The sequence below is a fragment of the Anopheles marshallii genome (assembly GCF_943734725.1).
Source record: "Anopheles marshallii chromosome X unlocalized genomic scaffold, idAnoMarsDA_429_01 X_unloc_117, whole genome shotgun sequence".
Classification (NCBI taxonomy): domain Eukaryota; kingdom Metazoa; phylum Arthropoda; class Insecta; order Diptera; family Culicidae; genus Anopheles; species Anopheles marshallii.
In genome coordinates this window covers 10,001-25,000 of record NW_026525688.1, presented here as the reverse complement: position 1 = coordinate 25,000, position 15,000 = coordinate 10,001, and positions in this window count along the sequence as shown.

The following is a 15,000-nucleotide window of genomic DNA, read 5'->3' as shown; positions in this document are numbered from 1 at the left end:
TTACGGGCTTGCAATCCTCTACTTTCCAAGACCACAGTAGCGGTCTTCAACGTGCGTTCAACTTTCCAACACTTGTGAGCTATTCCAATCTATGCGTCCAACTGGTGAACATTATGTTGTGAAGGCGAGCTCCACTGTACTTACCACCGGGTATGGTGTTCGTACAACCATCAGTAAACATGTGAACCAACGACGATCGAAGGAATAAATTCCGTTCTCAGCATCGTTGGCTATAATCGGGCAATTTACGGGCTTGCAATCCTCTCCTTTCCATGACTACCGGAGCAGTCTGGAATGTGTGTTTCCAGCAATCCAACACTATGTGAGCTATTCCAATCTATGCGTCCAACTGGTGAACATTATGTTGTGAAGGCGAGCTCCACTGTACTTACCACCGGGTATGGTGTTCGTACAACCATCAGTAAACATGTGAACCAACGACGATCGAAGGAATAAATTCCGTTCTCAGCATCGCTGGCTATGATCGGGCAATTTACGGGCTTGCAATCCTCCTATGCACCTGGCAATGTATGGTAGTGTTTCCTGCTGCTTTCCTGATTTGGATGTGTACCATGGCCTTTATCAGGCACTCTCTACTAGCTCCGGAATCGAACCCTGATTCCCGCTTCCCGTCACAACCATGGTAGTCCTCTACACTACCATCAATAGTTGATGGGGCACAGTCAAGTGAAAGATCGGTACCAGACTTCAACTCAATCGGCCGATTGGTTTAACTAATAAGTGCACCGGTCCTACCACCTTCAGAAGCAGCATTCCCGGCCTGTTGCATGTATTAGCTCTGGTTTTCATCAATCTTCCCCTGCTGTGTTATACTGAGCTTATGCGGTTTCTCGATTGTCGTGCAAAGTGTGTTATCACACATACCCAATATGCTCAACTTTCATGTTCGTTTGACGCACCAAACTTTATTAGTGATGCACCACACAACAGGTTTTAATATACGCGATCGTGTGTGTTTCAGTGTGAACTTGGTGCGCCAAGTCCATTTGTGATGCATCACTTAGCTAACCATCTTTCGGGACTGTTTAGGGTATGTGCTCCTCCACATCTATGCTTACTCGTACACATTCTCTGTCAATAGGTTTAAGATCGGGCATTCTACCATATCATTGCCTTAATGCTTTCAAATCAAGGCTACCAGGGTAGCCTAATTGCGTTCGAAACTCAACTTGTGAGCTGTCGGCCCTAGAAGTTTTTTAGGCTGCTAGGACCTCTCTCTATATTTTGCCTTTGGACTTCTCGAAGCTCAACTTGTGAGCAGTTCCATGCACCACTACCCGTATCTCTTAGCTTAGTTCTAGCCATGTGCGTTCAAAGCTCAACGTTAAGCTGTGTCCTGCACCACAATCGTTATATAATAAGCTTATCTCTAAGCTTTTTTGCGTTCAATGCTCAACGTTAAGCTATCCCTTCGCTTAGAACCTCGCTCTACATTTTGCCTTTGGACTTCTCGAAGCTCAACTTGTGAGCAGTTCCATGCACCACTATAGGTATCTCTTAGCTTAGTTCTAGCCATGTGCGTTCAAAGCTCAACGTTAAGCGGCCTCATGCACCACAACCCTTGTATCTTAAGCTTATCTCTAAGCTTTTTTGCGTTCAATGCTCAACGTTAAGCTATCCCTTCGCTTAGAACCTCGCTCTATATTCAACTTTCAGATACCTCAAAGCTCAACTTATGTGGTCTGCTATTGCTCTTGAACGGGTACAATATCTGACAGAGGGGGGTTTTTGGGCCAAATTATGCAATATTAGTTTAACCTCCGTCGCAGAACCACATTTGACCAGGTCGAGAAAAAAATTTTTTCGTGACGACCTGGTCCCCCATAGTAGGGAATGAACATGACATCTTAACCATATTTGACCATTTTCAAATTTCTCGTCGCGGAATGATGACTTTACTAGTAAAATTTGTTCCGGGTAGGGACCTCCCATACAAAATTTTCATCGCTCCAAAAGTGATTTCGTTTCACTTTTCAACATTTACAAGGTCCATAAATCATGTTTTGAGACGATATGGAAAAAAAAATTTTTTGCCCGTCTCGACCAACTCGACCGATGGTGACCACAGCAGGGTGCTCCATACAAATTTTCCTTATGTGGAATTTTCAGTGTAAAATAAGGTTTCTCCAATCGATCGCGGGTTTCACTTTTCATCATTTGCTAGGTCTAACTATGATGTTTTGAGTGGTCCCGCAAAAATTTTTTCTCTTAGCCAGTCGACCCTTTCGTCCATGTCGGTGTGCTCTGCAGTAGGGTGCTCCATACAAATTTTGCTTATGTGGAATTTTTCAGTGTAAAATAAGGTTTCTCCAATCGATCGCGGGTTTCACTTTTCATCATTTGCTAGGTCTAACTATGATGTTTTGAGTGGTCCCGCAAAAATTTTTTCTTGGACCGGGCCTTCCTTCCCGGCCCTGTCGGTGTGTTCTGCAGTAGGGTGCTCCATACAAATTTTGCTTATGTGGAATTTTTCAGTGTAAAATAAGGTTTCTCCAATCGATCGCGGGTTTCACTTTTCATCATTTGCTAGGTCTAACTATGATGTTTTGAGTGGTCCCGCAAAAATTTTTTCTTGGACCGGGCCTTCCTTCCCGGCCCTGTCGGTGTGCTCTGCAGTAGGGTGCTCCATACAAATTTTGCTTATGTGGAATTTTTCAGTGTAAAATAAGGTTTCTCCAATCGATCGCGGGTTTCACTTTTCATCATTTGCTAGGTCTAACTATGATGTTTTGAGTGGTCCCGCAAAAATTTTTTCTTGGACCGGGCCTTCCTTCCCGGCCCTGTCGGTGTGTTCTGCAGTAGGGTGCTCCATACAAATTTTCCTTATGTGGAATTTTTCAGTGTAAAATAAGGTTTCTCCAATCGATCGCGGGTTTCACTTTTCATCATTTGCTAGGTCTAACTATGATGTTTTGAGTGGTCCCGCAAAAATTTTTTCTTGGACCGGGCCTTCCTTCCCGGCCCTGTCGGTGTGCTCTGCAGTAGGGTGCTCCATACAAATTTTGCTTATGTGGAATTTTTCAGTGTAAAATAAGGTTTCTCCAATCGATCGCGGGTTTCACTTTTCATCATTTGCTAGGTCTAACTATGATGTTTTGAGTGGTCCCGCAAAAATTTTTTCTTGGACCGGGCCTTCCTTCCCGGCCCTGTCGGTGTGCTCTGCAGTAGGGTGCTCCATACAAATTTTGCTTATGTGGAATTTTTCAGTGTAAAATAAGGTTTCTCCAATCGATCGCGGGTTTCACTTTTCATCATTTGCTAGGTCTAACTATGATGTTTTGAGTGGTCCCGCAAAAATTTTTTCTTGGACCGGGCCTTCCTTCCCGGCCCTGTCGGTGTGCTCTGCAGTAGGGTGCTCCATACAAATTTTGCTTATGTGGAATTTTTCAGTGTAAAATAAGGTTTCTCCAATCGATCGCGGGTTTCACTTTTCATCATTTGCTAGGTCTAACTATGATGTTTTGAGTGGTCCCGCAAAAATTTTTTCTTGGACCGGGCCTTCCTTCCCGGCCCTGTCGGTGTGCTCTGCAGTAGGGTGCTCCATACAAATTTTGCTTATGTGGAATTTTTCAGTGTAAAATAAGGTTTCTCCAATCGATCGCGGGTTTCACTTTTCATCATTTGCTAGGTCTAACTATGATGTTTTGAGTGGTCCCGCAAAAATTTTTTCTTGGACCGGGCCTTCCTTCCCGGCCCTGTCGGTGTGTTCTGCAGTAGGGTGCTCCATACAAATTTTCCTTATGTGGAATTTTTCAGTGTAAAATAAGGTTTCTCCAATCGATCGCGGGTTTCACTTTTCATCATTTGCTAGGTCTAACTATGATGTTTTGAGTGGTCCCGCAAAAATTTTTTCTTGGACCGGGCCTTCCTTCCCGGCCCTGTCGGTGTGCTCTGCAGTAGGGTGCTCCATACAAATTTTGCTTATGTGGAATTTTTCAGTGTAAAATAAGGTTTCTCCAATCGATCGCGGGTTTCACTTTTCATCATTTGCTAGGTCTAACTATGATGTTTTGAGTGGTCCCGCAAAAATTTTTTCTTGGACCGGGCCTTCCTTCCCGGCCCTGTCGGTGTGCTCTGCAGTAGGGTGCTCCATACAAATTTTGCTTATGTGGAATTTTTCAGTGTAAAATAAGGTTTCTCCAATCGATCGCGGGTTTCACTTTTCATCATTTGCTAGGTCTAACTTTGATGTTTTGAGTGGTCCCGCAAAAATTTTTTCTTGGACCGGGCCTTCCTTCCCGGCCCTGTCGGTGTGCTCTGCAGTAGGGTTCTCCATACAAATTTTCCTTATGTGGAATTTTTCAGTGTAAAATAAGGTTTCTCCAATCGATCGCGGGTTTCACTTTTCATCATTTGCTAGGTCTAACTATGATGTTTTGAGTGGTCCCGCAAAAATTTTTTCTTGGACCGGGCCTTCCTTCCCGGCCCTGTCGGTGTGCTCTGCAGTAGGGTGCTCCATACAAATTTTCCTTATGTGGAATTTTTCAGTGTAAAATAAGGTTTCTCCAATCGATCGCGGGTTTCACTTTTCATCATTTGCTAGGTCTAACTATGATGTTTTGAGTGGTCCCGCAAAAATTTTTTCTTGGACCGGGCCTTCCTTCCCGGCCCTGTCGGTGTGTTCTGCAGTAGGGTTCTCCATACAAATTTTCCTTATGTGGAATTTTTCAGTGTAAAATAAGGTTTCTCCAATCGATCGCGGGTTTCACTTTTCATCATTTGCTAGGTCTAACTATGATGTTTTGAATGGTCCCGCAAAAATTTTTTCTTGGACCGGGCCTTCCTTCCCGGCCCTGTCGGTGTGTTCTGCAGTAGGGTGCTCCATACAAATTTTCCTTATGTGGAATTTTTCAGTGTAAAATAAGGTTTCTCCAATCGATCGCGGGTTTCACTTTTCATCATTTGCTAGGTCTAACTATGATGTTTTGAGTGGTCCCGCAAAAATTTTTTCTTGGACCGGGCCTTCCTTCCCGGCCCTGTCGGTGTGTTCTGCAGTAGGGTTCTCCATACAAATTTTCCTTATGTGGAATTTTTCAGTGTAAAATAAGGTTTCTCCAATCGATCGCGGGTTTCACTTTTCATCATTTGCTAGGTCTAACTATGATGTTTTGAATGGTCCCGCAAAAATTTTTTCTTGGACCGGGCCTTCCTTCCCGGCCCTGTCGGTGTGTTCTGCAGTAGGGTGCTCCATACAAATTTTCCTTATGTGGAATTTTTCAGTGTAAAATAAGGTTTCTCCAATCGATCGCGGGTTTCACTTTTCATCATTTGCTAGGTCTAACTATGATGTTTTGAGTGGTCCCGCAAAAATTTTTTCTTGGACCGGGCCTTCCTTCCCGGCCCTGTCGGTGTGCTCTGCAGTAGGGTGCTCCATACAAATTTTGATTATGTGGAATTTTTCAGTGTAAAATAAGGTTTCTCCAATCGATCGCGGGTTTCACTTTTCATCATTTGCTAGGTCTAACTTTGATGTTTTGAGTGGTCCCGCAAAAATTTTTTCTTGGACCGGGCCTTCCTTCCCGGCCCTGTCGGTGTGTTCTGCAGTAGGGTTCTCCATACAAATTTTCCTTATGTGGAATTTTTCAGTGTAAAATAAGGTTTCTCCAATCGATCGCGGGTTTCACTTTTCATCATTTGCTAGGTCTAACTATGATGTTTTGAGTGGTCCCGCAAAAATTTTTTCTTGGACCGGGCCTTCCTTCCCGGCCCTGTCGGTGTGCTCTGCAGTAGGGTGCTCCATACAAATTTTGCTTATGTGGAATTTTTCAGTGTAAAATAAGGTTTCTCCAATCGATCGCGGGTTTCACTTTTCATCATTTGCTAGGTCTAACTATGATGTTTTGAGTGGTCCCGCAAAAATTTTTTCTTGGACCGGGCCTTCCTTCCCGGCCCTGTCGGTGTGCTCTGCAGTAGGGTGCTCCATACAAATTTTCCTTATGTGGAATTTTTCAGTGTAAAATAAGGTTTCTCCAATCGATCGCGGGTTTCACTTTTCATCATTTGCTAGGTCTAACTATGATGTTTTGAGTGGTCCCGCAAAAATTTTTTCTTGGACCGGGCCTTCCTTCCCGGCCCTGTCGGTGTGTTCTGCAGTAGGGTGCTCCATACAAATTTTGCTTATGTGGAATTTTTCAGTGTAAAATAAGGTTTCTCCAATCGATCGCGGGTTTCACTTTTCATCATTTGCTAGGTCTAACTATGATGTTTTGAGTGGTCCCGCAAAAATTTTTTCTTGGACCGGGCCTTCCTTCCCGGCCCTGTCGGTGTGCTCTGCAGTAGGGTGCTCCATACAAATTTTCCTTATGTGGAATTTTTCAGTGTAAAATAAGGTTTCTCCAATCGATCGCGGGTTTCACTTTTCATCATTTGCTAGGTCTAACTATGATGTTTTGAGTGGTCCCGCAAAAATTTTTTCTCTTAGCCAGTCAACCCTTTCGTCCATGTCGGTGTGTTCTGCAGTAGGGTGCTCCAACCAAGTTTTCCTAATGAAAGTTTTTCGTGGTTTCGTGTGAGTTAAAAACTCCGGAACTTGGCTTATTTTCACCATAATTTCCACATATGGTGACCAACTCAATAAAGGTTTTGTGCGTATCCTATGGACAGTTTTTCGCGTTCAACTTGGTGAACTAGGGTTGTTTTCCCGAAGGGTAAAAAAATCTGGACTTAGCCAAATTTTGAAATCTCCAACCAATCTTGGCCTGTTAGATTATCTTGGTTGGGTTGCTATGGGCTGGTACGGCCTACTTGATAGGCAATGTTTCAACTCTTGGAAGCTTTCGTGGTTGCTAAGCACAGTTCGTGGCCTTCTTGATAGAAATGGCTTATGGTGGCCATGGACTTAGCAAAATTTTGAAATCTCCAACCAATCTTGGCCTGTTAGAGTATCTTGGTTGGGTTGCTATGGGCTGCTACGGCCTACTTGATAGGCAATGTTTCAACTCTTGGAAGCTTTCGTGGTTGCTAAGCACTGTTCGTGGCCTTCTTGATAGAAATGGCTTATGGTGGCCATGGACTTAGCAAAATTTTGAAGTCTCCAACCAATCTTGGCCTGTTAGATTATCTTGGTTGGTTTGCTATGGGCTGGTACGGCCTACTTGATAGGCAATGTTTCAACTCTTGGAAGCTTTCGTGGTTGCTAAGCACTGTCCATGGCCTTCTTGGTAGAAATGGCTTATGGTGGCCATGGACTTAGCAAAATTTTGAATTCTCCAACCAATCTTGGCCTGTTAGAGTATCTTGGTTGGGTTGCTATGGGCTGCTACGGCCTACTTGATAGGCAATGTTTCAACTCTTGGAAGCTTTCGTGGTTGCTAAGCACTGTCCATGGCCTTCTTGGTAGAAATGGCTTATGGTGGCCATGGACTTAGCAAAATTTTGAAGTCTCCAACCAATCTTGGCCTGTTAGATTATCTTGGTTGGTTTGCTATGGGCTGGTACGGCCTACTTGATAGGCAATGTTTCAACTCTTGGAAGCTTTCGTGGTTGCTAAGCACTGTCCATGGCCTTCTTGGTAGAAATGGCTTATGGTGGCCATGGACTTAGCAAAATTTTGAATTCTCCAACCAATCTTGGCCTGTTAGAGTATCTTGGTTGGGTTGCTATGGGCTGCTACGGCCTACTTGATAGGCAATGTTTCAACTCTTGGAAGCTTTCGTGGTTGCTAAGCACTGTCCATGGCCTTCTTGGTAGAAATGGCTTATGGTGGCCATGGACTTAGCAAAATTTTGAATTCTCCAACCAATCTTGGCCTGTTAGAGTATCTTGGTTGGGTTGCTATGGGCTGCTACGGCCTACTTGATAGGCAATGTTTCAACTCTTGGAAGCTTTCGTGGTTGCTAAGCACTGTTCGTGGCCTTCTTGATAGAAATGGCTTATGGTGGTCATGGACTTAGCAACATTTTGAAGTCTCCAACCAATCTTGGCCTGTTAGAGTATCTTGGTTGGGTTGCTATGGGCTGGTACGGCCTACTTGATAGGCAATGTTTCAACTCTTGGAAGCTTTCGTGGTTGCTAAGCACTGTCCATGGCCTTCTTGATAGAAATGGCTTATGGTGGCCATGGACTTAGCAAAATTTTGAAGTCTCCAACCAATCTTGGCCTGTTAGATTATCTTGGTTGGTTTGCTATGGGCTGGTACGGCCTACTTGATAGGCAATGTTTCAACTCTTGGAAGCTTTCGTGGTTGCTTAGGATAAGAATCCCGACGAGAAAGGTTTCCCGGACTTATAAAAATAACCGATTAGCCCCAAGGACACATCTTCCTTGAAAGGCTAATCATGCACCACACACCACACCACCCATAGGCTTGCAAGCAGCACTCTTGTCGAGTGCAGCAAGCCTATGCTCACATCAACTACCGTACACGTACCACCATAGGCTTGCAAGCAGCACTCTTGTCGAGTGCAGCAAGCCTATGCTCATCAACTACCATACGTACCACCACAGCCTTGCAAGCAGCACTCTTGTCGAGTGCAGCAAGCCTATACTCCACGAACTAACCACTTCACCACCAAGCATGGGTCGCCTGAGAGGATCGATGCGAACGCATCTCTACAACTCGCAGCTCCCAGCCTGTAGTCCCGTCGTTTGCGGGCGGTCGAAGGTGTCGAAACTAGTTGTATCCACGGTCGACGGGAGCACAGCCACCAGGGTTCCCTGTGATAAGGTACTTCCACGTGCAGCGTACACCCGCCCGTTGCGGCTCAGTCTAGTGCTATAGCGGGGATGAGACGGCAGTGTGCACGGGGCAGCACCGACGGATCTCAGAGGGTTGTTAAGCCCGCTAGCTTCCGATCACCTAATGGGTTTATGATGCGCTATCAGCTCGGATTGGATACGACCTTAGAGGCGTTCAGGCATAATCCAGCGGACGTAGCGTCATACCAAAGTCCGGTCGAACTAGTATTGAGCCAGTGGTCCGTACCTGTGGTTCCTCTCGTACTGCACAGGAATTCCGTTAAGATAGCAGCATACAGCACACACCAGTAGGGTAAAACTAACCTGTCTCACGACGGTCTAAACCCTGCTCACGTTCCCTTGAAAGGGTGAACAATCCTACGCTTGGTGAATTTTGCTTCACAATGATAGGAAGAGCCGACATCGAAGGATCAATAAGCCACGTCGCTATGAACGCTTGGCGGCCACAAGCCAGTTATCCCTGTGTTGCGAGCGAACCTCCGTAGTGAACGGACGTGTTGTGGATGAGCTCTTGTCGACGCGTGCGTGTGAGTGTATACTGTGAGTGCATACTGAGTAAGACAAAGTGTGCGAAAGAGACACCAAACGGCCACCGAGGACCTTGGTTCCACGTGTCCGGCCCCCGATCTCGGCCGCCGACCCCCCACCCAAATTTCACCCCCCCACCCCTTAAGGGGGGGGAGTTTTTCGTGGGCAGGTTTTTGTTGAATATTAAGGCGAATTGTGAACCGATCCGGACGATTAAGGTGTCGTTGGATGCGTCTCGGTAAGACGCATCTTACAAAATTTTGTATGTGTGTGTGTGTGCGTTACACCGGAAGTGGCACTTGAAAAACTGTGAGTTTTTGGTGGGGGACCGTTTTACCCCCCAAAAAGTGCGTTAGTGATCTTAAAAACACTTGAGGACTATAAGTGAGAATATCCCGCGTCGATAGAGTGGTCTAACATTTTTGTGCGACGAACCGTTGCGGAGTTATAGGCTTCCAAAGTTGGAGGTTTTGGCGATTTCCGGCGTCTTTCGTTCCCATACATTTTGTATGGGACAGCTGTTCGGTGGCGCGTTCTTGGCCGAGTACCGTGTGTCGTCGCGTGTGACGTCAGTGCAAAGTACCGGTTTGCGCCCGATCTGGCGTTGTCGCCGCGAGTGTGCTGAAGAACATAACGGTAAAGCCCGGTGCAAGCGCACCGAAAAGTGTAACTTTTTGGCAAAGTGCACGATTTAAGGCACTTTCCGTTTGCCGTGTGTTTCCGTGTGCGTGCGTGTGTGCGAGTGTTTGGAGTGAAAATCGGCCGTATCAGCCAGGCCACGCGTGCCAGGGCTTTGGTTTCAAGTGTCCGGCCCCCGATCCTGGCCGCCGACCCCCCTCCCAAATTTCACCCCCCCACCCCTTAAGGGGGGGGAGTTTTTCGTGGGCAGGTTTTTGTTGAATATTAAGGCGAATTGTGAACCGATCCGGACGATTAAGGTGTCGTTGGATGCGTCTCGGTAAGACGCATCTTACAAAATTTTGTATGTGTGTGTGTGTGCGTTACACCGGAAGTGGCACTTGAAAAACTGTGAGTTTTTGGTGGGGGACCGTTTTACCCCCCAAAAAGTGCGTTAGTGATCTTAAAAACACTTGAGGACTATAAGTGAGAATATCCCGCGTCGATAGAGTGGTCTAACATTTTTGTGCGACGAACCGTTGCGGAGTTATAGGCTTCCAAAGTTGGAGGTTTTGGCGATTTCCGGCGTCTTTCGTTCCCATACATTTTGTATGGGACAGCTGTTCGGTTGCGCGTTCTTGGCCGAGTACCGTGTGTTTCTGTGTGCGTGCGTGTGTGCGAGTGTTTGGAGTGAAAATCGGCCGTATCAGCCAGGCCACGCGTGCCAGGGCTTTGGCTTCAAGTGTCCGGCCCCCGATCCTGGCCGTCGACCCCCCACCCAAATTTCACCCCCCCACCCCTTAAGGGGGGGGAGTTTTTCGTGGGCAGGTTTTTGTTGAATATTAAGGCGAATTGTGAACCGATCCGGACGATTAAGGTGTCGTTGGATGCGTCTCGGTAAGACGCATCTTACAAAATTTTGTATGTGTGTGTGTGTGCGTTACACCGGAAGTGGCACTTGAAAAACTGTGAGTTTTTGGTGGGGGACCGTTTTACCCCCCAAAAAGTGCGTTAGTGATCTTAAAAACACTTGAGGACTATAAGTGAGAATATCCCGCGTCGATAGAGTGGTCTAACATTTTTGTGCGACGAACCGTTGCGGAGTTATAGGCTTCCAAAGTTGGAGGTTTTGGCGATTTCCGGCGTCTTTCGTTCCCATACATTTTGTATGGGACAGCTGTTCGGTTGCGCGTTCTTGGCCGAGTACCGTGTGTCGTCGCGTGTGTTTCTGTGGGGAGTCAATCAACGCGCTACGTCGCCGCGAGTCGGGGAGAACACCTCCCCCGACTCCCCCCCCCCTCCACCCTCACCCGTAACAGTGAGAGGTGGAGATGTCGTCGACGGGGCGAACCCTCCGTTCCAGGACGGAGTCAACGGAGGAGAGGCCGGCGAAGCTCTCCACTATTCTGGAGCCGCGAGTGGCTCTTACACGAACATCTGTTCCGGGAGCGAAGCAGCAGTCCCCGGAAATGTCGGAGCTGAGACAGCTCCTCAATGAGACGTCACTCACCAACGAGCAGCTGCGAGCGACGATCGTGGGTCTGCAACAGGAGATCCAGATGCTCCGGCAGCAGATGGAAACAAATGCTGTGCAGGCCCGGCAAGATTTGCAGCTGGCCCGAGAGGAAGCCCGGATGCGCGAGACGCTGGCTCGTGAAGACAACGAGCGCCTGCGCAACGAGCTGAGGGAGGAGCGAGTCAGCTTCCAAGAGCTCCTTGCACAGACGCTGGGCTATGGAGGCAGCCAGAAGCAGCAGCAGCAGTACCAGCAGCAGCAGCAACAACAGCAGCAGCAACGTCGTGAGCAGCAGCAGCAACAGCGACAGCAGGGAGCGGTGTCGGCAACGGCAGCTCCGCTTTCAGACCCGGAAGGCGGCTCCTGGGCTGAAGTGGTGCGTCGTAAGCCGGCCCGGCAACCGGGGAACAAGCCGCAGCAACAGCAGCAGCAGTGGCCGCAACTACCGCAACGGGCAGCGGTTCAGCGACAGCCGATCGCAGGACCGTCTAAGCAGCAGCCCCAGCAACATCAGGGACAACAGGCCCGGGGTAGCCAGCCTGGAGCACAACGAGGAGGTCGGCGTCAGCGGCAGCGAAAAACCAAGCCGGACGCTATTGAAATCGCCCCAGCTGAGGGACAAACCTGGACGGAGGTGTACCAGGCTGTCCGAACAGCTCCAGAAATGGAGAAACATGCTGAGGCCCTAGGCGTCGGGCGACGCACCACACGCTCCAGGCTTGTCATGGAGCTGAAGGAGAGCGCGGACGCTGCAGAAGTTCTGCAGTGCATCAAGCAGGTCTGCGCAAAGGCAGAACGGCCGGCCTCAGCTCGGCTGGTCACGCCTATGGTCGAAATCCGGTTGGACGCTGTCGACCCTTTAGCGAAGGAGACCGATGTGGCGATGGCGCTGACCAACCTGTGCCAATGCGAGGTGGAGGAGACATTGGTTCGCCTGCGACCTGCCTGGGACGGCACGAAAGTGGCGATAGTCCGCGTAACAGCCAGGGCTGCGGAGGGTCTGGTCGACAAGAGCGTCAAGATCAAATACACATCGTGTCTGATCCGGAAGGTGGCTCCTCTGCAGGCGCGTCAGCAACGGTGCTACAAGTGCCTCGAGATGGGGCACGTCCGAGCTGCGTGCAGGAGCGAAGTGGACCGCTCGACAAGCTGCATTCGCTGCGGGAAGCCGGATCACCAGGCGAAGAGCTGCACGGCGGAGGTGCGCTGCGTCGTGTGCAGCGGCCCGCACCCGGTCGGGCATCCGACGTGCCGGCGCTAAAAGTGCTGCAAGTGAACCTCGGGCGAAGCCGGGCAGCCCAAGACCTCATGCTGCAGACGGCTCGCGAGTTAGGGGCTCAGGTGGTGCTCGCCTGCGAACTATATCGACCACCTCGGGATGATCCGCGGTGGGCCATCGATGCGGAACAGAGCGTGGCGATAATAGCAACAGGGGCGTACCCTATTCAACGGCTTTGGGGGAGCGTCGTCCCGGGACTCGTGGTGGCCACCATAGTGGGAGTAACGTTCGCCAGCTGCTACGTGCCACCCAGCAGCGGCATCGAAGACTTCGAAAGCTTCCTCGGTGCGGTGGAGGTGTCTCTGGTCGGACACACAACATCGGTCCTGGCCGGGGACTTCAACGCCTGGAATGAGGAGTGGGGGAGTGCGCGCACCACCCGGAAGGGGCAGGAGCTCCTGAGCGTGGTGGAGCAGCTGGCGCTGCATACGCTGAACCGCGGCAACGTGCCCACGTTTAAGGGCAACGGGGTTGCGCGGGAAAGCGTTATCGACGTTTCTTTTGCCAGCCAAACTATTGCGCGACCGGACTCCTGGCGCGTGCTCGATCGCTTTTCCAGCAGCGACCATGCCTACGTCCAGTTCCAGGTGGGCGTCCCAGGACAACGTCCCACGCGACGAGGCAAGCAGCAGCAGCGAAGTCGAGACGGGACAGCCAGACACGCCGGGACCCGGTGGAAGACGACGCAATTCGATAACAAGTGCTTCGACATCGCCCTCACATGCGGCCACTTCGAGCAGGTCGCAACTCCGGAGGGGCTGATCGGCGGACTGACCCAGGCGTGCGATGAGATCATGGAGAGAGTACACGGGGCTACTTTCCATCGCAAGCCCCAGGTGTACTGGTGGTCTCCTGAGATCGAGCGCCTGAGGGAGGAATGCGGAGCAGCGGAGGCCGCCCATCGCAGGGCCCAACCTTCGGAGCGTGCGGTGACGTCGGCCAGGCTGCAGGGCTGTCGACGATTGCTGCAGGCCGCCATTCACAGCAGTAAGGAAGACAGTATGCAAGAGCTGATCGATGGGGTCGAAGCCGAGGTGTTCGGACTCGGTTACAAGGTTGTTCGAGCAAAACTACGTAACAGGGCACCACCGGAAACGGACCGAGCCGTACTAGGTCCGATCGTCGAAGCCTTGTTCCCGGACCATCCGGCATTTGAGTGGCCGGACATCGACGCGTGCAGTGAGGCTCTGAGACCGGTCACGAGCTCGGAAATTCTTTCGCTGGCCGAGCGGATGGCCACCTCCAAGGCGCCAGGGCTGGACGGCATCCCGAATGCCGCAGTGAAGGCGGCAATGCGGAAGCACCCGGAGGTCTTCGCCAAGGTGTACAATCAGCTGCTCGAGCGAGGGGAGTTTCCTGCGGCATGGAAGGAGGCACGCCTTGTGTTGGTCACGAAGCCAGGTAAGCCGCCGGGCGATCCGTCGTCGCACCGCCCGCTGCTAATGCTGGGAGCAGTCGCCAAGGGGTTCGAACGGCTGATCTTAGATCGGCTGAACGACCACTTGGAGGACAGCGATGCTCCTCGCCTGTCAGCAAGGCAGTACGGGTTCCGGCGCGGTCGCTCCACGCTTCAGGCCATCGAGCGGGTGATAGAGCGAGGACAACACGCGAGGACGTTTCACCGCACCAACCAGCGGGATCCTCGATGTCTGGTGGTGGCAGCACTGGACGTCAGGAACGCCTTTAATTCTGCCAGCTGGAAGGCGATCGCGGTTGCCCTGCAGAAGCTGATGGTCCCTGCAGCCCTCCAGAAAATATTGCGCAGCTACTTTTCTGAGAGGAGGCTGGTGTACGAGACCAGCGAGGGGCCAGTGCGTCGTACGGTCACGGCGGGCGTTCCACAGGGCTCAATCCTGGGCCCGACCCTGTGGAACGCGATGTACGACGGCGTGCTTCGGCTGGTGCTGCCTGAGGGCGCCGAAGTGATCGGCTTTGCGGATGACGTCGTGGTGCTGGCGAGCGGGACGACGCCGGAGGCAGCGACGGGACTGGCGGAGACGGCGGTAGCAATGATCAGCTCGTGGATGGCGCAACACCACCTGGAGCTCGCTCCGGCCAAGACCGAGCTGGTCATTGTGTCTACGATGAGACGAGACAACACCCGAGTCCCGGTGAGTATCAATGGAGTACAGAAACTGCCGACCCGCACCTTGAAATATTTAGGAGTTGTCATCGAGGACCACTTGTCGTGGAGGCCACACGTAGAGCAGGCCACGACGAAAGCGCTCCGTGTGGCGCAGGGGATTTCCCGGCTGCTCCGAAATCATGGTGGGCCAAAGAGTGCGAAGCGGCGGCTGCTTGCATCGGTGGTGGACTCCACCCTCCGCTACGCCGCGCCGAT